The 22,347-nt window shown below is 40.9% G+C and overlaps 1 long non-coding RNA gene across 1 annotated transcript in view; it reads right to left on the reverse strand.

Moving 5' to 3' along the window:
- LOC125618225 overlaps positions 1-5,665 on the reverse strand; it is a 69,085-nt gene extending 63,420 nt beyond the window's left edge. The window contains exon 1 of the long non-coding RNA XR_007349480.1: positions 5,575-5,665. This is a non-coding gene — a long non-coding RNA (uncharacterized LOC125618225). The remainder of the gene's footprint in view (positions 1-5,574) is intronic.
- Positions 5,666-22,347: the final 16,682 nt, after the last annotated feature.

The raw sequence follows: 22,347 nt of genomic DNA on the forward strand, positions 1-22,347 counted from the left end.
TTAAAAATTAAAAATAAAAATAAACAAAACCGAAAAGTACAAAAGACATTTAAAATACATCCCAATACTCCATCACTCTTAGGAAAGAGTCATTAGAATCATTCCTCTCATCTCTCAATATGTTAGGAAGGTAGAATTTTTCAAAATGGGATCTTATTCTTTTTTACTTTTTTTTTAAAATCCAGAGTGCTGTCTTCTTGAATTTAAGTAAAGATCATTATGAACTTAAGGAATTCTTGATACTAGAAGAAGGTTTTAATACCACATGAGATATTTATTAGTTCTTAAAAGAAATCTTTTTGTTTAAAACCTTAAGATACTATATTAAGATTACTATTTTTCTAACTCTTATTTATTTTAGGCCCTGGTTTTTAAGGCCACAGCTTATATTTCACATGTATTTTTAAGCTATATTCTTCAAAAATAAAATCAGAGCTCCCCAGATGTTTTCATGATTCTTTACACTCTTGTTTCAAAGCTTTTGCTTCATATTTGCTATGTGTATTGGAGCCCTTACAAATCCCTGCTCCCCTGGAACAACCTCTAGTAAGGAGGAAGAGATGAAGAAGTTAATGCAGAAACTAGGAAAATCAGATCTCTGGAGCAAACTCATTTGAAGCAAGGTACTCCAGCTTTCTATTTAATTCTCCCTTTCTTTCAGTAGCCACAGTGTATTAACTAGCATTAGGTAGGTTTCCAGGAAATTGGTCTCTGTAGCACAACCGGCCCTATACCATCGTGACCCTTATTTGAAGGGTCATCAATTTATTTATGTATGTTCTGATAAACTACTTTAAAATTGGAATAATAAACCAGTAGCAATACTGCATTCAAAGCACCATGGCTCCACAATTGTTCCAACTAGTACACATATCTTTCTTAAAGTTTTAACATTCCAATAAGTCATGTCAAGGTCACTAACTAGAATTCTAATTTTCTGTTCTTTAGTGTCCCCAAATCCCTGACCTGCCATGATTTTTCTGCCCCAGTAGAACTTTCCCTCCAATCCATCCCATTTTATCGCACCACCTTGGTCAGCCAATCATCACTCTCTTTCATGTCTCCCCTCCCTGTGTGCTCTGGCGCTGTCTTGAGCTTTGGCTGCACACAGCCCCCTCTCTCTCAAGAATGTGCTTGCCTTGCTTTTGTCCTGTCTCTTATCAGAGAGTACAGGAGGGGAGATGAACAGACAGAATCCAGATGTTCTGCCAAAAGAAGAGAAAGCCAGAGAGCCCCCCCCCCCGCCCCCGTGCTGATGGCTTGTGAAGAGTCACACTAGCTTTGGGGCTGAGTCCTTGAGGGAGGTGGGAAGAGTAGGTAGAGAGCAGAATATCTGGAAACTTATTACTTCTCTTCTGTTGGTTTCTCCACTCTTGGAAGCGGAGAAGAAAGAATGAATATTTTAATTAGTGTCCCCAAGTGTTTGAGAGCAGATTTTCTCAGCATTGCTTAGCATGAAATAAGGCTCTTTTCAAAGATTGTTTTCTGTCTTGGACCAAGTTTTCTTTGTTAATAGTTTGAGTCTGATTCCTGTGTATTTGTGTGTCTGGGTAGGGCCTTGGGTAGGGGCTAAATGGAGGGTTAGAGGAGAGGAACATGAAGAGAAAAGGTGTGCATCAGGTGTTTATAAAAAATCACTCAAAACAGAAATAGCAAAGGGATGTCTCTGGACAACATGCTGGCTGTGAGCAGAGCTGGAGAGAGAGCCACATAGCAACAGAGCTCTGATTGGCCAGATCTATGCAAAGAATAGGCCTATCACAAGGGATCTGAGCTGCCCTTCTCAATTCTCAAAATGCACTCAATCCTGGCAGGCCCACGCAGGCCTTGCAAAGGCACGCTCTGAAAACCCAGAGGACAGCCTTGGCTAGCAGCACCTGTGACTTTGACAGCAGTACAGCTACTGCCTCTGCTTGTGGCCTCTGCCTCCTTGAGTCCACGTTGGAATTGTGTCCTCACAGACCATAAACTCTTAAAGACAAAAATCTTACCAACAGAGATAACCCAGTTCAAAAGACTCTCTGAAAGAAAATTGATCAGGGAGTCAGGATTCTGGGTTCTATTTCTATACTAGACATTCATTTTTATTAATTTCTGTATATATCTATAGCTAACAGAGGGCTTACTAGCTGCTGGACACTATAAGAATCCATAATCCTTTATTTTTTTCACAACAGCCCAAGGAGAAAGAAACAATTATGATCCTACTTTCCCAGACAAAGAAACTGAGTCAAAGAGAGGCCCGGGGGAGGTGATCTCTAACTCTGTGGGGCACATGAGATGCTCAGTTGTCTCTGGACATAGTTCCGAGTCAGCTGGGAAATTAAGCTGCTTTACAAGCAACACAGTTTTTTCAGTAAAATTTGGCCTGAAATTAAAGTATTAGGTTGAGCCAGTACCTTATAAATAAAATACCAGCTGAAAATATTGGGAAAAAAATCTGATTTTTTTTCCAGTGGGGAATTAAGAGGTGTAATATGTTCACAATTGAATACAGTATTTGAAAACAGCTTAAAATGAATAGACTGGCCTATATGTACCCACACAAAAAGAAATCTCAAAAACATATTGTTGACTAAAAATAATAGTGGCAAAACAATTCATGTACTATCGTTTTAGGTTAGTCAGCTTTTTATCACTGTGACAAAAATACCTGGAAAAAAAAAAAAAAACTTAGAGGAAGAAAAGGTCACTCTGGGCTCACAGTTTCAGAGGTTCATTCCATGGGCAGTTGACTTCATTGCTCTGGTTTGGAGGTGAGGCAGAAATCACTATGGAAAAGCATAAAAGAGGGATGCTACTCAACCCAGAGAACTTAGGAAGTAGAGACAGAGTGGGAGAAGGCAGGGACATGACATAGTCCAAGGTCATACCCCCAGTGACCTACTTCTTCCAGTCACAAGCCACTTGCCTATAATTACCACACAATAGTTCATTCAAATTATTAACCCATCAAGTGGATTAATCCACTGAGGAGGTGACAGCTTTCATACTCTAATTAATTTCACCTCTGAGCATTCCTGCATTTCTTAACACATGTACTTTCCAGAGAACACCTCATCACCAAACCATAGTACATATCCTTTAGGAAAAATTTTTAAATATGCAGACTAATAATATATATTATCTGATATATAATACAAACATAATATTTAACAAATTTGCATTAAGCTAATAAGATCATGACCAAGAATGAATAATCAGATAGTTGATAGTTATTTTTTTCTGGGGAGAAAGAGAAGATACTGGGATTCTGAAGAGTAACAAAATAGTTTTCAACTTTAACTGGAAGAGCCTATGTATACACACTATCTGAAGCCTCAATGACACAAAGCAAAATTTTAAATATGAGTAGGATATGTTAATATGTCTATCATATTATTCTTTTGACTTTTCTGAATTAAAAGAGCATGGAAGGATATTTCCTGAGGGTATCTTGTTCATTAGCCACCCTGCTTATGTGATGGACACCTACTGTGGTTTCTCCCAGGAACACCCTGTAGGAGGGTGAGGGACAGATGGAGAGGTGTGTACTATTTAAATTAAAAGAAAACAGAAACAATCAAAAGTCTTGCATTTCAGAAAAGAAAGAAATTTGCAGAAACCTTGGAGATGTTACTCCTAGGCAGTTGAGGCTCCTCCTCCCGCTCTCCTCTCAGCCAGGAAGCAGCTTTTATTAAGCTCCCTCTCTGTACAGGACTCCCAGTCAGCCCAGAGGGTCTACATATGGTAATGCAATTGCTGTATTTTTTTTTAAATATTTCAAAAGTCATGTCCATTTACTTGTGAAAACAAGTTCTCATTCCTCACACACTGTCTTTCTGCTTCAAGAAACAGCAAAGGGCAAGTCACATCTCAGGTAGAGGAGGCTAGAGGAATGTCGCACACACACTCTGCCCTGCAGACCAGAGGGGGAGGGAGACTGTGTGTCCCAAAGTGGATTGTGAGGAGGAGACAGAAGAGCAGGAGCTTAGATTTATGTATCCTTATTCTCTCATCCCTGAGATAAACCCAAGAACAGAAGAAAGAAAGAGAGAGAGAGAGAGAGAGAGAGAGAGAGAGAGAGAGAGAGAAAGAAACTAGTAGAAAGTTCTGCATAGAAGTGGAAGGAGCCTGAAAACATTTATGGGAGGTGGCCAGGCACATTCTTCCCTGGCCACATATTGAAGGAACTACGAGCCTCTTGGAAGGGTCATACACAAAGCCATAGTCAACCTGGCTGAGTGACAGCTTAGCAGCAGAGCAAGAAAGAGGCTGGAAAGGCAAGTCTGGGTCATCATGTCTTACATCCATGACCTGCTAGTGAACAGTGGACCCAGAAATTCAAAGTACTCCTGAGGGAAGCCAAGGGGGGTATTGAGAAGACCCCAGATATCACATTGCCTCCAGTGCACTGGGGACCAGAGGTCAATAATCCTGGGACTGGACCAACGTCCACCCCAGTGGAAACCAATGGAAATCCATGGAATAACATATTGGCTAGAGCCCCTCCTTCTTTTCTTTCATCATGTATTGTTTTTAGCCCCACCAGGTGCCATCTTGGAAAGAGCAGGGGAAGGAACAGACTTTCAAACAACTCAGTAAGTACCTTTGATATAAATATTTAACTGGAAGAACTTGAGATATCATTGACTGACAAGGTTGTTATCCCATTAGCTAGTGCTATTGGGGCTCTAAATAGATCAGACACAGAAAAAATTTAAACTCCACATAAGTCACATTTTCTTTGTGAATCTGAATGCAGAGTGAATCAGTGACCATGATACACAGTTCAGTTTCATCCTCTATCATAGGAATAATTATCAAAGATCATAGTCAAGCAAAGAACATGGAATAGAGAGCCTTCTAAGGCTTTCTATCTTGGGATTTAAATCTCCATGTTCATTACAGTGCCTCTTTAAATGTTCAATTTCTATGACAGCATGCAAATATATATATACACATATATAACATATACATATATTATATGTACATATAAATATATACACATATTTACATAGGTATATATATATATTCAAACACATGCACACGTGTGCATACACACGTACATACACACAATTATGATTTAAAGTGCTGTGGTAAATGGTAGAGAGTTTGCATTTAAAATAGGGCGTATGGAGAGTAGAAAGGTAAGTAGTTCTTGAAAACGAGTAAATGCATACACATATTCACATGCAGAAGACACAGATGAGCCAGATGTATGTTCTTATTCTTAACCACAGGACAATTACCTGCTCTATAGGATCATCAAGGGCCTGAGTCTACAAATTAAGCAGGCAGCTAATGAGTTTAACATCCATCATCCCGGCTTATTGGATGGTCCTGTGATTCTTTGCTGCAATGAGATATAAATTAGGGCCAAAAAAGAAGTGTGGCTAAAAGTGAGTAAGGTTTCCTTCATTCCCTTGGTCTAGGGGGCTCTCTTTTGCAGCAGCCAAAGGCCCACCCAGATGGGATTTGTAGTTTGCAAATTCAAGTAGTCTGGCTAATGGTGAGGGGGAAATAGCATCCCAGGCACACTGGGGCAGGGGAGGAGAACAGGATGCACCCTCTAGCCCTGCCCCCTTCACTGACCTGTGCAGGAGCAGCCTTTCTGGGTTCCCTGAGACCTGTGGGCTGTCCTAAACTGAACTCCGCTCAGCTCCATCCCTCTGCTCCCTGCTCCCTGCAGAGTGAGCCTGCCTCTCACTGGCTGGGCCTTCCCTGCCTTATTTGGTTTAGATTACTTCTTTGAACTTTGGTCTCATTATTTTTGGAGAGTCATTTGGTCTGGAAGATTTTGTTTCTGTTCTCCTTTCTTTTCATTCTCTTGGATGTGCTTCCTGAGGCCTCTTTTTAACAGTTTCTTTTGGGTGGTTTTTATTACCTTCATGCATCCGATCTGAGTAGGGAGAAGCTCCAAGACCATTGTCATCTCCCCCCTCTGGATTCCTGCTTGTTGGGTTGTTACTAGAGCTCCTCAGTTTAAAGGGCTGGGGAAACTCTGTCCTCCAGCTGCTCGCGACCTAGTTCACAGTATGCCTTTTCCAGTACAAGGAACCAAGCCCAGCTGTCATCCTGGACTGCCACAACCTGCTCCCGACTCTCAGGAACAAAACCATAGATCTGGGGCTGCCCTTCAGTGGAGAAAGCTAAAGATCCCAGGCACTATTGCTTTCTCTCCCCTGATGCTGAGTTTGATTTGGTAGTTGAACTGCCTTGGATACTATGGACTGCAAGTAACAGAATCTCTACCTCTCGACTGACTGGAATAATTTAGAAAGCATACTATCTCCCATGACAAAAGTTCATGGGTAGAGCAATTTGTAGTTCACTGACATCACCAAGGCCCGTGTTCCTTCCATTTGTTTGTTTCACCACCCTCCCTGTGGGAGCTCATCCTTAGGCTAGCTGACCACTGGTATAAGATGGCTACCCAATCTTGTTGATAATAGAATGAATGCTTAAGTCCCCCCAAAGTTCATATATTGAAATTTAACCCCCAATCTGATGACATTAAGAAGCAGACCCTTTGGGAACTGATTGGGTTATGAAAACCAAGCCCTTACAAAAGAAGTCCCAAAGAACAGCCTTGCCCCCTCCACCACGTGAGGAAGCAGTAAGAAGCCATCTATAAAACCAGAAAGTAGGTCCTCATCAGCCACTGAAATGTAGGTGTGTTGATCTTGTACTTGAATTTCTGATGTTTATAAGCTTGTTTGTAGGTACTTTGTTATTGCAGTCAATGAACTATGTCACCCAGATACCACAGTGTCCAGCAGGAAAGTGACCTCACCTACCCCCCATTAACATGCCTCCCACAGAAGGCTCCTCATAAGACCTTTTCTCACTTTTTTTTTTTAGCTAGAATATGAGACATGCCTGTGTCCAAATCAATTTCTAGTAAGAGCAAAGCCACCCTTACTGGCTCAAATCAGTCATGAAGTAGCCTCTGTGGCTGAAGATGTGGTTCCATCCTCCCCAAAGCCTGCATCTCCACAGAGGAAGGCAGATGCCAAAATAAACTCAGCAAGCTACCATAAAGGAGGGAAGGGGGAACAGGTTGACGAGTGGGCTCCAAGATCACCGTCATCTTCCCCCCTGAATTCCTGTTTGTTTGGTCCTTATGGGAGCTCCTCCATTTAAAGAGCTGGGAGAACCACTTCCATCTGCGACCATGTAAAAGAATATCAAGAAAGACTTCTGCCATAAGTCTTTATCTCTGTCTTGCTAACTCACCCTACTTGTCTCCAGTAACTCAATGTTTTTTATTCCTGTGTCTCTATATCTCTTACATTTCCTGGGGAGGCAGAATAGTGTAGCAATTAAATACCTGACTTTAGAGTTAGCCCTGCATTTGAGGTCCTGCTCTAACATCTACTAGCTGTGAACTTTTGCAGCCTCCTTTTTCTCTCCAGACCTTTCCTCATTCCAAATAGAAATAATGGCAACCTCTTACATTGTGATGGTTATATGCCAACCAGACTTCTAAGCCTTTGCATCTATCAACACATTTAATCTGCACAACAATGCAGTGAGGTCAATATTATCATCCTATTTTAAAAATGAGGAAACTGAGGCACAGAGAAATGAAGTGAGCTTCCATTATCACACAGCTGGTGAAGAGCAAAGCTGTGATGTAACTCCAAGGTCCATGACCCCAATCATTGCATTTTACTGCTTCTTAATGAAATAGTCAATAAGTCTAGTGCTCATGGGCTAGAAGTGATTATGTCAGATAACACAGGTCAAACATTTAGCAGAAAGACTTCTGAATCACAAGTACTCAGTAAATACCAGGTAAAGATTCTGCAGTCCATCTGATAACGAAAAATTAAACAGCCCTTTACTGGTTCAGAGACCAAATCTCCCTCTCTTTGTGCCACATCTTGTTCTAGAACTTAGCCCTGGGTTTCCATATGGTTTGTACCTTTGCTTTCCTAGCTGTTCATAGACCAAGGCAAGATCTCCATGGATACCACGTTGTGTGATCTCTAAGACTCCATCTGTCTCCACCTGCCTGTGACCTAGAAATCCTTCTAAGGCTCTCAGGCCTGAGGAAATCCCCCATTGAAATAAACCTATACCTGCTTTAATCCCTGTTTCTGCAGCTATACAGTTTAGTTTTTGATTTTCTTTTTCTTCTCTTAAACATCATGAAATATTTCTAATACATGGAAAATTATAGAGAAAATGAAAAAAAATAATGTGCCACCATAGGCACTTTGAAAATGTCAATATTATCCTATATGTTTCAGACCTTTTACAAAAATAAAGCATTAAAGATGCAATTTAAGGTCCTTAGCAACCTTCCCTATTTTTGGTAGCATCTCCTCTAAAATTGTTTCCCCTCTATACAAGTTTTTGTTTTTTCAGTAACATTTTTTTATATAGAGGCACACATCATTGTTTTGTGTGTTTGGTAAACTTGAAGGTAAGTAGGATTGACTGCATGTAAGGTTCTGCTACTTGCTGTTTTAAACCAATATTTATTTTCCTTATTTTGTGCTTTCCCTTTCATACTTCTTTTTGTTTATGCCTTTATAACAGCTACTCTGGTTTATTTTTATTCATTTATTTTATGTGGTACTAAGGTTTGAACTCAAGGCCTTAGATATGCTAGGCAAGTGCTCTACCACTGAGCCACAACCCAGCCCCACTTCTTTTTTCAATCCTAGTTTTCCTCTTTCCCTGACTTCTTTTTGATCGATACAGGTCCAAATATTCTCCCCACTGTCACCAATTTTTTCCCTCTTGGCTTCTGGTTTAGAAGCTAAATCATTATTTCTTCTATTTTAATGGTTACTCACAAAGTTTTAATTATACGTACACATACGAAAATTTCTGCTAAGTTCCTAATGTATTCATTATCTTGAGCCTCCCCCTAAACTTTAGAAGGATTGCAGAATTGGTTCTAATTACCAAACTGAGCACCCCCTGCCACCAATGTTCTTTGATGCTGCTTAGGCTTTTAGCTTGATTCTTTTTAACACACACACACACACACACACACACAAAATTTTAGTCAGTTATCAGTGCTCTTCACTGAAATACTTTACAACTATTTCTGCCTTGCTTCCAATTGTTTTCTCTAATTTCACTTTTGTTCCTTTAGAACTAAATACTAGACTCCATAAGTAGTACATTTCTTTAGTCTTTATGTAACTGAACGTGTTCTCACTTTGCTTTCACAACTGAACAATAATTTAGCTGGGTATAAAATTCTAGGTTGACTTTTTCTCAGCACTATCAAGATATTAACTCATGTAATTCTTCTGTCAGTAACTTTTTTCTCCTGATAGATTTATTTTTATTATTCATTTTCTATACATCACAATAGCATAAATAAATGTGGGTTTACTTTTTATTTATTCTATTTGCACTCGATGTGAACTTTCAACCTAAGAACTCATGACTTCATTACTGGAAATGTATGTCATTCTCTGTATCTTTTTCTCTTGGAACTAAATCAGATGCATTCTGAAGCTTCTCAATCCATTCCCCGTGACTCTTAACTACCCATCACATGTTTACATGTATGTATGTATGTATGTATAATTTCTATTGTGTTCATATTTTGTTATGGGCCTAGGTTCTGTTATCCTATAGTAATAGAATTCTCCAAAGAAATAGGACCAATAAGATATATATGTCTTCTTGAGAGACAGGGAGACCGAAAGAAATTTATTATAAGGCATTGTCTCATACAATGATGGAGACTGTCCAATCCAAGTCTGCAGTCTGGCTGAGCATGCCTAGGACATCCAATGATGCAGATGCAGTCTGAAGGCAGTCTTCCCAAAAATTCCCTCTTAGTTGAGAGAGCATGGCCTTCTTGTTGCAATCAGGCCTTCATCCACCCTGATTGGCTCACTCACATTGTAGAGAGCAATCTGCTTTTCTGTACCAATGAAAATGTTAACTTCATCCAAACATACCCACGCAGAATCACCAGCATAACATCTGAGCAAATATTTGGGCATCTCGTGGCCCAGGTAACACATAAAGTTAATTATCACACCCATTATTTTCTTTCTTTTTTTTAATGTGTTAGTTCTAAACTGTAGATAAGAGTTTATTTCATCTGTTAGCAGTTTTTCTTGATGACTTTATTTTGTAGTATCACAATTTACTATTGTTACTTTAAATATTCTCTTATATGCATACAATTTTTTATTTCATCATTTTTCTTTTAACTTTTATTATAGTTTGTCTTTGACAATCCTAAATAGACTTATTTTTAAATTTTCAGGTTGCTCTATTATTGTAATGTCCCCAGAGGTAAGTTCATTTTCCCATATATATACATATATATTTTTTATTTCATTAGTGCTCACTTTATTCTTCACGTGTTTCTGAATTTGGGCTTCCAGGTTCATCTTGTGTGAGGCCACTTAAATATACACAGAGGCCACTTAGGATTTCCGTCTGCATGTGATATTAGGAATAATCTCCAAGCCAGAAATAATCTTGACCTTGGCCTTTGCTCTGGGGCTTTCTGCCATCTTCCATCTCCCAAGATGTTAGGTTCTAAATAAGCCACAGACCCAAGCAGAACTTCTCTCGAGCCTCTTCATGGCTTCACAGAAAGGACTGTGACGGGGTCTTCTATACCCAATTGTAGACTAGTAGAATTGAATGTGTAGTGGCCTCTGGTGCTTTTTCAACCTAGGGCCCACGGGTCAGTAGGTTTACTCTACCAATTAAAATCTTATCCAGAGACATTGACACAGAAACTCCCAGAATAATATTTGACCAAATATCTGGGCACCTCATGACCCCATTCAAAGTGATTCATAAAACTAATCATCACACCCATTTTCATACTCTCTTTTTTACTGCATTTAGAGCAGCAGGTAAGAGATCTAGAAGGAATGGAATTTTCCATAGCAAAGACACACAGAAAACTTGTCAGAGGTATCTGTTTTTAAAAGCACATAAATCTCAGCCTTTGATCAACTCTCTTTTCATTTAGTATGACCCCTTCACCCAAAACCACTTCCTCTTCACTTTAGAGCACCAGTTTACAGATCAGAACAATATCAGTTGACAGCACTCCATCCATCAGGAGAGCAGAACTGTGGGACCCCAAGCAGAGACAGGACTGTCCATAAGGCCTGTCCTGACAGGCTGCAATCCCACATGGAGAGGTGAGAAGAGAAAAGGAGGTGGAAGAGAAAGAGGTGCTCAAGACTGAACAGGCAGGTGGGATTCAGTCTTTTTTCCAAATTAAAGAGAAGTCTTCTCTGCCAGGGTTTCTGGGCCCTGATACAGCAGTAAGTCAAATACCAGCATTCATCTTCTTGCAAATGGGAACCACTTCCCCTCCTTGGAGCCCGACAGAATGCCGTTGAGAAGCCCAGTGGAAAAAGCTGAGTATGGCTGGGCTGCCACACAGAGGCCTTTGCCTCTAAGTCTCCTTGAGTTCCCTCCCCAGGAGTGCTTGACAAATATGCAGGGCTAAGAGGTGTCCAAGGAATGCAGTGGTCTCAGCCATTCATTACGGAGGCTTAAAACCACTGGGGCAGGAAAAGCAGACAGAGAGCTGGGTAGGATCCGTCTCCGGTGAGGTTTGGAAACAGGAGATACCCCTGGCTGGGCAGGCTGAATTGATGTGGTCTGGCCTAGGGGCAAGGGAATGGGCAGAATGACCGTCGCAGCGCTCGGCCAGCCCGGTGGGTCTATGAAAAGAGACGTTTGATTCATTCTCGGGCCCTACCCAAGTGACTCTGAAATATTCCTAGACAGTTGCCAGGAGAGTCAATGGTGGATGAAACAAAGACCCAGAAGCCAAATATTGGGCTTCCAAGCCATTTCCTTCCACATTTTTTAAGTGTTTTCCTTTCTGTCTACTTACTGATTCTCCTTCTCCAATAAGCTCTAAGACCCTGAGGACAGAGCTACTTTCTCCTGCCACCTTCTTCTGCCTCCTCCTCCAAGCTAGGTTGGGCTGCCTCAAAAAGAAGAGTTTCTGATTGACTTGGATCGTTTCTTGACCTGACAAGTGGCAAGGGCTAGGGAGAGGAAAAGCAAGAGCCAGGGCAGCAAGAATGACAAGGAGAAATAGCCCTGGCATCGTGATGGTTACTCATTTATGGTCCTCCAATTTATACTCCAGTCTGATGCCCGCAAAAGAAAAAGGAAGTTATTTAAATAAAATGTAGACAAATTGCCTGCCCACCCCAAGACCCAGAAAAATGAGTTTCTTACCTGGAAGAAATTCCACCAAACATGAAGTTTAAATGGGAACCCCAAATCTGATACCTACTCACATCTGGACACATTTCGATCCTATAGATACAGCTGTGTGCAGACAGACAGATTCATCAAAGGGATGTCTGGAATTAGGTACTAAGAACCAGAGAGAGTGAGTCAGGAAAGCCCTCTCACAAGTAGCTGTTTTGAGTAAAGATTTGTGGATGAGGAAGAAATTTGGAATAAGGAGAAGTAGGTACATCCTCTAGGGGTGGTGGCGGGCCAAGGACTGAATGAACGGGGGGCTTGGGCATGCAGACAAGGATCAGGGAACATTTTAGGAGAGCCTGCAAATAATAGGAAGTGAGTACATGGTAAGATTGGGCTGGGGAATGAAGCAGTGTGGGGTCGGGGATAAGAAGATAAGAAAACTAGATTGAATCTAGCACAAGGGACCCAGGGAGACAAGTTGGAAACCCATCCAAGCATCTGTGGAGACATGTAAGAAGTTGTGATCTCTCTAGTCTCTCAAGGAGAATCACAGGAGATTTTCTGATAATTGTGGGTTTCCAGTACAGGCAGATCAGGGGAAGGAGAGAAGCTTTCCCAGAAAAGCTGAGAAGCTAAGCAGAGGGGGGATTAGCAGCCAGTGAGTGAAGGCATGCATTTTTGATAAAACCTTTTAGAGGAAACTCCCCCATCCTAGAAAAAGAAAACCACTCTTTGGCTTGGTATGGATATAAATGAGCTTAATTTAACATCCGAGGATTACTCAGTTACATCAAGAGAGCAGAAATGCTGACAAAGATGTCAGGAGAAAGGAGTCACTGCATGAGTGTCCTTCACTGTACCAGACACCTATGACAGACAGCCAACAGGAGGGCTTGTCCTGGGTCTTGTAGCTGCCCTACACCCCCATCACTGACAAACCATGACATAGAACCAGCTAATTTCAAAAGTTCATCTTCACTTCACTTTAGTTCAACAAATGATTTTTGAATATCTATTTCAAACCAAGCACAGTTTTGGCACTGGGATGCGTAAGAATAGATGCTTCTGTTCTAGGAGACATGCTTGCATCCCAATGCAAAGAATGCAAACGAAACAAACAAATACACAACTGCAATTGTTGAGTTGGTACTCAACACTGTGAAGAAAATAAGATGTCCAAGCCAAGCACGGATGGAAGTGGCATACGAGAGGGTGACACGCAGCACAAGCTGGTGAGAGAGGACTCTCTGAGGAGTTGATGTTTGTGCTCAGACAGGAAAGGCAAAAGGCAGCCCGAGGGAGAGCTCCCTGTACAGAGGGAGAAGTACATTCAGCGATCTGATCTCTGGAGCTGAGATTTATAAAAAGGAAACAAATAAGAGATTCAGTACTCAAAGTGAGGGATGGACTAAGATGCGGTATGCACAGACAGAAAGGGAGATAAGAAAAGTAACATGTTGGACATTTGAATGGGACGTAACAGAGGTAAAAATTAAGAAAGAAAGACAACCAGAAATACACAGCTGGCCAGCAGCATGTTTCCTATGCGTGCCTCTCGTAGTTGATTGTGTGTGCACACAAAGCCTATAAGTGTGTGACCACAGAGCTCACATCTGAACACTGCTCTGGGACACTGACAGAGGCTGATAATCTGTCTCCAGGAAAGTGAGTTAGAGAACTAGACAGAAAAGCTCAGTGAGCATGTGCCCTGGGTCTCCCCAGTCTCCCAGGTAGTGATGACTGCCCATGTTTTCAGAGTCTGCCTTTCCACATGATTGTCAGAGCCTCAAAGGCACATGGCTATGCTCAGCGTGTGTCCACAGTGGCCCTATAAAGCAAGAGCAGAGATTCCACACTCTTAACCTTTGTTATTATTAGTCAAGAAGATTGGAAGATGGTTGGCACTGAATGCTGGACTAACTTTCAAGATTCCTGAGCTCCAATCCTGACCAATAACTTCCCTGTTACTTTCCTCTGTGGGTTTTACTTTCCCCACATACAAAATTAAGGAACTGGATATTAGTATCTAAGGGCTCTTCCAGCACTACCAGTCTTAAAATTATGGAGGCTGTATAATCAAAAGAGACATAGAAAACATTATCAAGTACAGCATGACAACATCAAAAATCAAATGAGGGGGCTGGGGTTGTGGCTCAGTGGTAGAGCACTCTCCTAACACATGTGAAGCCCTTCGATCCTCAGCACCACATAAAAATAAATAAATAAAGATATTGTATCCAACTACAACTAAAAAAATAAATATTTTTTTAAAAATTAAATGAGAATTGCATTTACTCTATAGATGACTTTGGGTAGTATGATTATTTGCACATATTATTTTTTTCCCCATCCATGAACAGGGGCTGTATTTCCATTTAACCATGTTCTCTATAATTTCTTTCACTGCTATTTTATAATTTTCATTGGAGGGATATTTCATTTCTTTGGTTAAATTTAATCCTAAATATTTTTACTTTTTGTATCTATTTTGAATAGGATTGCTTTTTTAATTTCTTTTCCAGTGAGTTTATTATTTGTGCATAAAATACTATTTTTTGTATGTTGATTTTCTTATCCTGCAATTTTATTCCATCATAAAAAAATAATGAAATCCTGTCTTTTTCCACAACATGGATGGAACTGGAGGTCATTATGTTAAGTGAAATAAGCCAGGCACAGAAAGATAAATATCACATATTCCTACTCATCTGTGGAAGCTAACAAGTCAATCTTGGAACAACAGAATGGTAGTCACTAGAGACTAGGAAGGGCAGGAAAGAGAAAGATTGGAAAAAAAATTCAATAAAGGACACCAAAACACAGAGTGGAATAATTACTTTTGGTTCTCCTTTAACACAGAAGGGTAACTATATGCTACAATAATCTATGACATTTTTCATAATGACTGGAAAAGAAGAGTAGGAAATTTTCAACACATAAAAATGATTAATGTTTAAGGAGATGGAAATGCTTATTACCTTATTTGATTGTTGTACATGTAATTGAATTACCATAAGGTAACCCATAAAGATATACAAATGTTGTGTCTCAATAAAATAATAAATTAAAAAATGAATAATAAATAATGAAATCAAATGGACCAGGGAATTCTGGTGCATTGGTTAGTCAAGCATTTGGCTTCATGTAATAGAAAATATATCAAACACTAGCATAAGCTAAGTGAAGGTTATTCTCCTCTTATAACAACAAACCAAATTGCTTTAACTCAAGATCTATGCTGAGTATGAGAGAAGCAAAGCTGGATTGAGGGTGATTGGTTAAATGCAAATGTCCTTGGGGGATAAAAGGAAAGTGATGACTTCAGAGGTATTGCTCAAGCAGAGGAGGGACAGTCATGGGAGGTAAGAGTGGTCAACAAGGGGAACAGGAGGTTCCAATATCAGAGGAAGGTTTGGGCAGTTTGGGGAGATGAGAACACCTGTGTGTAGCCTTGACAGAGGATTGCTAACCAGCAGCTAGGAAAAAGAAGAAAGTAATGATAACTTATCTTGACTTGGGTAATTTCTGAGCATCCCCTAGAGGCCCCCTTTCTGCCTTACCCAACAAATCCCATCTAGAACATTAATAAAGAAGTGGCAGATGTGCAGAGAACAAAGGAGCACAGCCAGCAGGGACAGCCTGCCCAGATGGAGGAGCTTGGAGGGAAAGGAGCTGGAAGGATTGAATGTCTGCACCTCCAAGGAGGAGATGTGAGGAGGAAATGTGGCAGAACTGTAAATGGCTTGGAAGTAAGAGTGAGAACCAGGAACTGCTTCCTCCCTGCTGAGGGGCTCTCTAAGCCCCAAGGACCTTTCTCATTCTGGCCTCGGGAACTTTGAAGCCCCTACCTATCATGATGGAGTTGAGTGTCTATTTGCCCTGTGAAAATCTTTTTTGCTTTGCCTCTTAGGATCTTAAGTCTGATGGCCCCAGTCACTCTAGTTATTGAATGCAACCAATCTCATATTTTTTAAAGAGCCTCCAAACAGGGCAGCTTTACTCTTCACACTGGGATGTCCCTAACATGCAAGGACATATGACATGAACCCATACAAATCATTAGCCCACTAGACTGTGTGCTCTAGTGAGCCCAAACTCCACTGTTTGTCCACTATGTTGATTTTTCAATAATAAAAATATGTAGGTGCCTAACAACTATTTCTTGAGTACTGCATATGAGCAGCAGTGTCAGGGTGTTTGAATGGCACTCCAGCATGACACCCTGTAACATCCTGCACTGCCCCAAATCAATCATGCTGCCAAAGGCCAGGTGGAGTTGCTGTCCACCTGAGTTGAGGAGGAGAGCTCACTCCCTCCCTCTTCTCGGCCCCAGTTTCCTGGAAACCTTACCACTCAGAGAACTGGTCTTGGTTCCCACAGGGTCCCACTGTCTGGGGCCCAGCACATAAGCATGCAAGCATGATGTTTACTTTGGGGCCCAGAAGACACCACACTTGTCTTCTGGGGCTTGAAATCACTCCAGAACTTCTCAGTAGCCGGCTCTCTCGGGTTTTCTCCAGCCCCCTCCCCTTTGCCACTTGCTAGCACTTTCCACAAAGCTTGGCCATGACTCATTTGGTGAGGCAGAAAGGGGTCAAGGGGAGGAGGGAGCTCAGAGCCCCAGGTCGCCAGTGACTGGGCAACTCAGAGGAATCAAAGTCCAGGCAAATAATCATTATCATCTCTCCCCAGCGCTCCCACTCCCCCCTTTCCTCATGGAAACAAAGTGGATTTGAGGTGAAACATCTGTTTTGCTGTGAACCAACTTCATTTGTCTTTTCTTTCTCTGTTCAGTTTTAACCCTCTTTCTGCCATGAGACATCTTGCCACATCCACCTAATTTAATTCATCTCCCCGGGGACAACCAAGGCACAGTCTACGTAATGGACATTTTCCAGTTTATAGAGTAGGTGAGGTGATTTGTCCTTCCTTTTATCCCTTGGCTACAATGTGTCTGAACTGAGTTCAAAGTATGAAATGATATCTGCCTACTTGATTCATCCCCCAACCATCTATTAAGAGAAAGTACATAGCAGGCACTGTGCTATTTAATGGAGACACAATGATCAAAAAGACAGGTACAATCCTTTGAGAGCTTATGTTCCAGGGGGAAAGACAATAAATGAGCAAGTCAATAAATGAAATTGTCACAACTTGTGATAAATGTCTAAGAAGACAAGAACTAGGGTGTCATGAAAGATAAAAATGGGTAAGAGTCACAGGGGGTCATGGAAGATCAGGATAGTCCCTTCCATAGAGAAGACAATTAAAATGGGACATTGAGGTTGGCAAGCTATGCAAAGAAAGGGGGGAAGAGGACTTGGAGAAGAAAAGTGGATCATGTCTTGAAGGAACAAAAAAAGAGTTTAGTGTTTTCTAAAAATTGTGTAACAACATATCTTTCCTATGTTCATAGATGACAAGTGAAACTTCACATTATATACAATCGCAAGAATGGACCCTAATTAGAATAAGTAATAACTCCACATATGTACAATATGTCAAAATACACTCTATGGTCATGTATACTATTCTAAAAAAGAACAAATTGAAAAAAAAAGGTGAGTCTAAAATAAAATATTTCTAAAAAATTTTGCATTGATTTTTTATAAGGATAAAAGCTCCCCAATAAAGAAAAATATGCAAGCAGAAACATTTTTTTAAATTTTAACTAGCATTGACATAAAATAAAGCTTCTGATGCTTACTGAATGGGGAAGAAAATAATGACACAAAGATGTTAGAAAGAAAGGCAGAAGCCAGTGTGATCAACCCTGGCCACCTAGAGAGGAACTTTGATTTTCTTCTAGGTCCTCTTGGAAGTAAGGCATTGAAAAGCTCAGCAGAAAGCCATGGATACCCTGAGATACACTCCTAGGGCAAAACTAGGGTGACTTCAAGACTCACCCCAGCTTCATCCCCAGCCTCCATTCTCAACTTCTACCCCATGCCCAGCACCAGCAACCAAAGGGAGCTAAAACCATGTTTAATTATTTCAGTTTCCTCACTCCTCTGATAGGGACAATAAGATACAGTTCAAATCAGTCCATTTGGCAACCTCTCAGCATATTTTGGTCAATGATCAACTCTCAACAAAAATGAGATTTTTGAATTATTGTGAGAAGTTTCAAGGATCCAGCCTCTCCCTGTCCCCCATGACTGTGAATAATCCCAAATTTTTTATAGGACAGTGCAAGCTTTCTTAGGCCAGAGGATGTTTGCCAGATATTTCTACTCTGGGTGGTTACAAAAGATGGTATCCAATAACAGCCCAGGCCTCTTAGGTTTGGACACTCACTATATCCAGATGTGCAGAGAAAGTGTGATTTCTTCACACTTCTGTAAGTGGTCCTCCCCAGATGCTCACATGTGATAGGAGAAGCAAAAGATAAATTCAAACCCATTTCAGTCAAGTACAATAATTTCAACAGTGCTTTTAGGTAAAATGCTCACATTCTCAGACTTTATCACTCTCCCATTGTTTCCTTTTCCATTATGGTTTGTAACAATATGAAGACAGCTTGAAGTGTCCTCAAAGCCCAGGGGAGGGGCCTCATGGCACTCTCTGATCAATGCTGTGGGGTAGGACCATTTAGGAAAGTGATTCTCTCTGGGCTAACCTGACATTGGCTATTGAGGTACTTGGGTGACATAATTCAAGGTCTAATCTCTCTTTTAGTTTGCTGTAGCCCAGTAACCTCCAGTGTTTGACCCAGTCTTGCCACCATCATTGTGGATGATGCTCAGGACTGAGTCATCTGAAGGCTCTAGCCTAGGTGATCCATTCCAGAATATAATGCTCTTTATTCCTGCTCAGAAGTCCTCTCCTACTGCCCCTCAGCCTTTGGCCAACTTCTCATCACTAAGTCTACATCCTGCCAAAATTTCACAGGAACCCAGGCAGCTCAAGAGAAAAAAAAATTAATGCCTTCCATTCCCCAAACTATGGGGCCCATCAATTTTACTTTGATGTGGCCAACAGTAAGCTGGTTATTTTCGGTTGAGCCCCTCGAAGAGGTAAATGAGATGTTTCCCAGTCTTCAAACTCCATTTTAAGCAGTTATTTCAGATGCTTCTTACATGCTTGATCCTACACACCATCCCATCTTCCTCCGTCTTCATTATTTTCCCCATGATCCCCTGAAGTGTGAACATGGGAGGCCTTTATGCTAGTTGATTCTCTATATTATATACTCCTCCTATCCTTGTTAATCAACTCAGAGATAAGACAGGATTCCTTGTGTTTTCCCCTTTTTTATTATCATCTGTGCTATAATTTTAAATAATCAGTGAAATTTATAAGGAGCATTTATTTGATTGTGACCTTTAAGTATTTTCTTTTAAGTGACAACATGCAACCTCTACCCTTCCTTTTCATGTCCAAATATGCTAACACATTTGGAGGAAGTAATATTTTTCAAATACCATTTATTGATTTTCAATATTTATATTGCCATTTAAAAGTTAAAAAAAAAGACTTTAAGGCTACAAAATTACATGTAAATGCTATACACTTGCAAATTTCAAAAGAATATTCATTACTTGAAAGGAGGATGGGTCAGAGAAAAGGTAGAAAGAAGTTATTGGATACTGAATCCATTCTTAAATACTGGAGAAATGAAGACTTTTTCAAATTTTTTTCAATAAATAGAGTTTTTAATATATTATTTAAAATAATAAATAAACCAATGGAAGGGATGCTAGTAATAATCTAAATTTCTCATCTGTAATAGCATAAAATAGGCTGGTACCGTGATGCATGTCTGTAATCCAGTGATTTGGAAGGCTGAGGCAGGAGGATCTCAAATTCAAAGACAGCCTCAGCAATTTAGCAAGGTCCTAAGCAATTTAACTAGAACCTATCTCAAAAACCAAAATGGGCTGGGGATGGGGCTCAGTGGTTAAGCGTTCCCGGGTTCAATTCCCAGTACCAAAAAAAAAAGTGTAAAACAGTGCTATTTTTTTAAAAAATGAAATGGAGGTTAAAAACATGGGGTTTTTTTTTTTTTTTACACATATGGAGATAACCAGCAGAAGTTTTAAAAATGGAAGTAACTCTGAATGTTTACATCTGAAGAGTGGGGCTGGTTGGGAAGAACCCCACTAACTTTTTCTTTGAACATTTCTCTACATTTATTTCTTTTCACACAAGAAAGCCCTCATTGAAAGGTGGTAGATGATGTGGATCCCAAAGATCAAAGAGTGTTTCACAGGAGACAGGAAGTAGGTTTTGGCAATGAGATAGGGAAAATGTCCTCAGACACAGAGGGCTCATAGCAGTGGCCAAAGCAAGAAGAAAATAAAGGGGTCACAGAAGCCTCCAGTCTTAGAACAGATCTTGGGGGTGTACCATGAGACCCCACAATGACACTCAAAAAGGTTGATGTGGTTCTGTCACCTGGAACAAAGCATAAGCAGCCACCAAAGACTTAGATGGCCATCCTATTTTCTCTATGCAGAGAATAAAGACAGGTTAGAAGAACTTGAGGAACTCAGACACTTCTGTGGGTTGAAGAATCAAAGTCCCCAGAGAAGAGACAAGGTACACCTGGAGTTGTCAAGGGTATTCATGTCAAGAAAGAGCAGCGGATCAAGGAACTCAATAAAGGAACCCTATAAAATGAGCATCAGAATCTGGCACTCAGGATTAGAAAATGAAGACCAGCCACAGCCTTCTCTGTCATTACCGTGAGGGAAAGACTCTAGATTGAAAGCAGCACCAGAAGTGCCCAGTAGCCTCTATGGATAATCCTCCACCTGGCTGAACTGAGGAGGGAGGAGATGTGTTGTTAGCAGGCCATGCTCAGGACTGAACTTTTTACAAATCTATGTCATCAAATCCTGCACTTTGAGAATTACCACTGTTGGTTTGGGCTTTTATAAGAGTTCCAACCCTTTTTATTATTTTTTTCCATCCTATTTTATTCTCCTTTTGCTTTTGGTTTCCCAACATATTTTGGCCTGTTCCCCCTCTCTTTGAGCCAATTCATTGTTTCTCAGGAGAAACTGACCTAGAAGAAATCCTCTCTGAATATGAGTTCTTCTCATGGGGTTTCCATACTCACTCAGTAACAAGTTCTCTCAGGCTTCTGCAGTAAGAGGAGAAATATCACTCAGGCCTTCACTTTGAATGGGACCAGAAAGAGGTCCAGAATTCTGGGGGGGGGGGATTTCAGAGATCCATGCTATCACAGAATGAAGAACCATCAGACAGCTTTCAGTACCAACAGTGTCAGGAGCATGGCCTTCTGTGTTCAGGCAGGAATCACTTTAATTCACTTATCACATAAGGAAGTGGGGAGTCAGTGACTAGCTTACTCCCAAATACCTGGCAGCTGTCAGATCAGGGCTCACCTCTTCCATCTACAAATACAGACTTTCCCTGAGACTGCTGCAGTCTCTGGCCACCCCCATCACTGGTTCCATTGGAGGAAGACACTGAAAGCCACTGCTAAATGACCAATAATACTTACAAAGAGAGGTCCTATGATACAAAGCCAGCTCAGTCATTTGAAGCTGAACTCTAGAAAGTAAACTCACTCTGAAAGTCAGAGCAGACCCATAGAAAAGGAGATATAAGTTGAGCTGGGAAAACACCTTGGGGATTACATAGCTCCACCCCATCATTTTACATTTAAGGAAAATGAGTCCAGGGTTATCAGTGCTCTTGCAAAGTTACTGACTGATAGAAATAGGTGAACTCCCTTGCATATGGGGTCCTAGTCCATAGAGTCCATTCACAGAGGCATGCCATTTTAGAACTGGAGTTCTGAGGAATGAGGGTCTTAGATCAATATCAGGCATTTCAAAAATTGTGACAGTACTTATACCTGTTGGGAAGAATGACACAAAAGAGATCTGTGTTCCAGTTACTGGTGTGTGACAACACCCCAAAATTGGACAGCTTGAAATCACAACACTTCTTTTCCCCATGAATCTGAAATGTGAACAGGTCCCAGGGGAAACAGCTCATCTTTGGTCCAATCAGCTTCAGAGGGGGCAACTGGAAAAGAGGCTCATCTAAAGCTTTGCTGACTCTTGATGCTGGCCAGCAGCTAGATGGACCTGTGGCCAGAGCCACAGGACTTTGTGTCCTCTCCATGTCCCCAGTAAGAATATGGCGTCTTGGTTCTCATAAGAGAGAACCAGGAACCAGCTAAATAGTCTGTCTGATCAAGCTCTT

This window comes from Marmota marmota, unplaced genomic scaffold (assembly GCF_001458135.2).
Source record: "Marmota marmota marmota unplaced genomic scaffold, marMar, whole genome shotgun sequence".
NCBI lineage: Eukaryota > Metazoa > Chordata > Mammalia > Rodentia > Sciuridae > Marmota > Marmota marmota.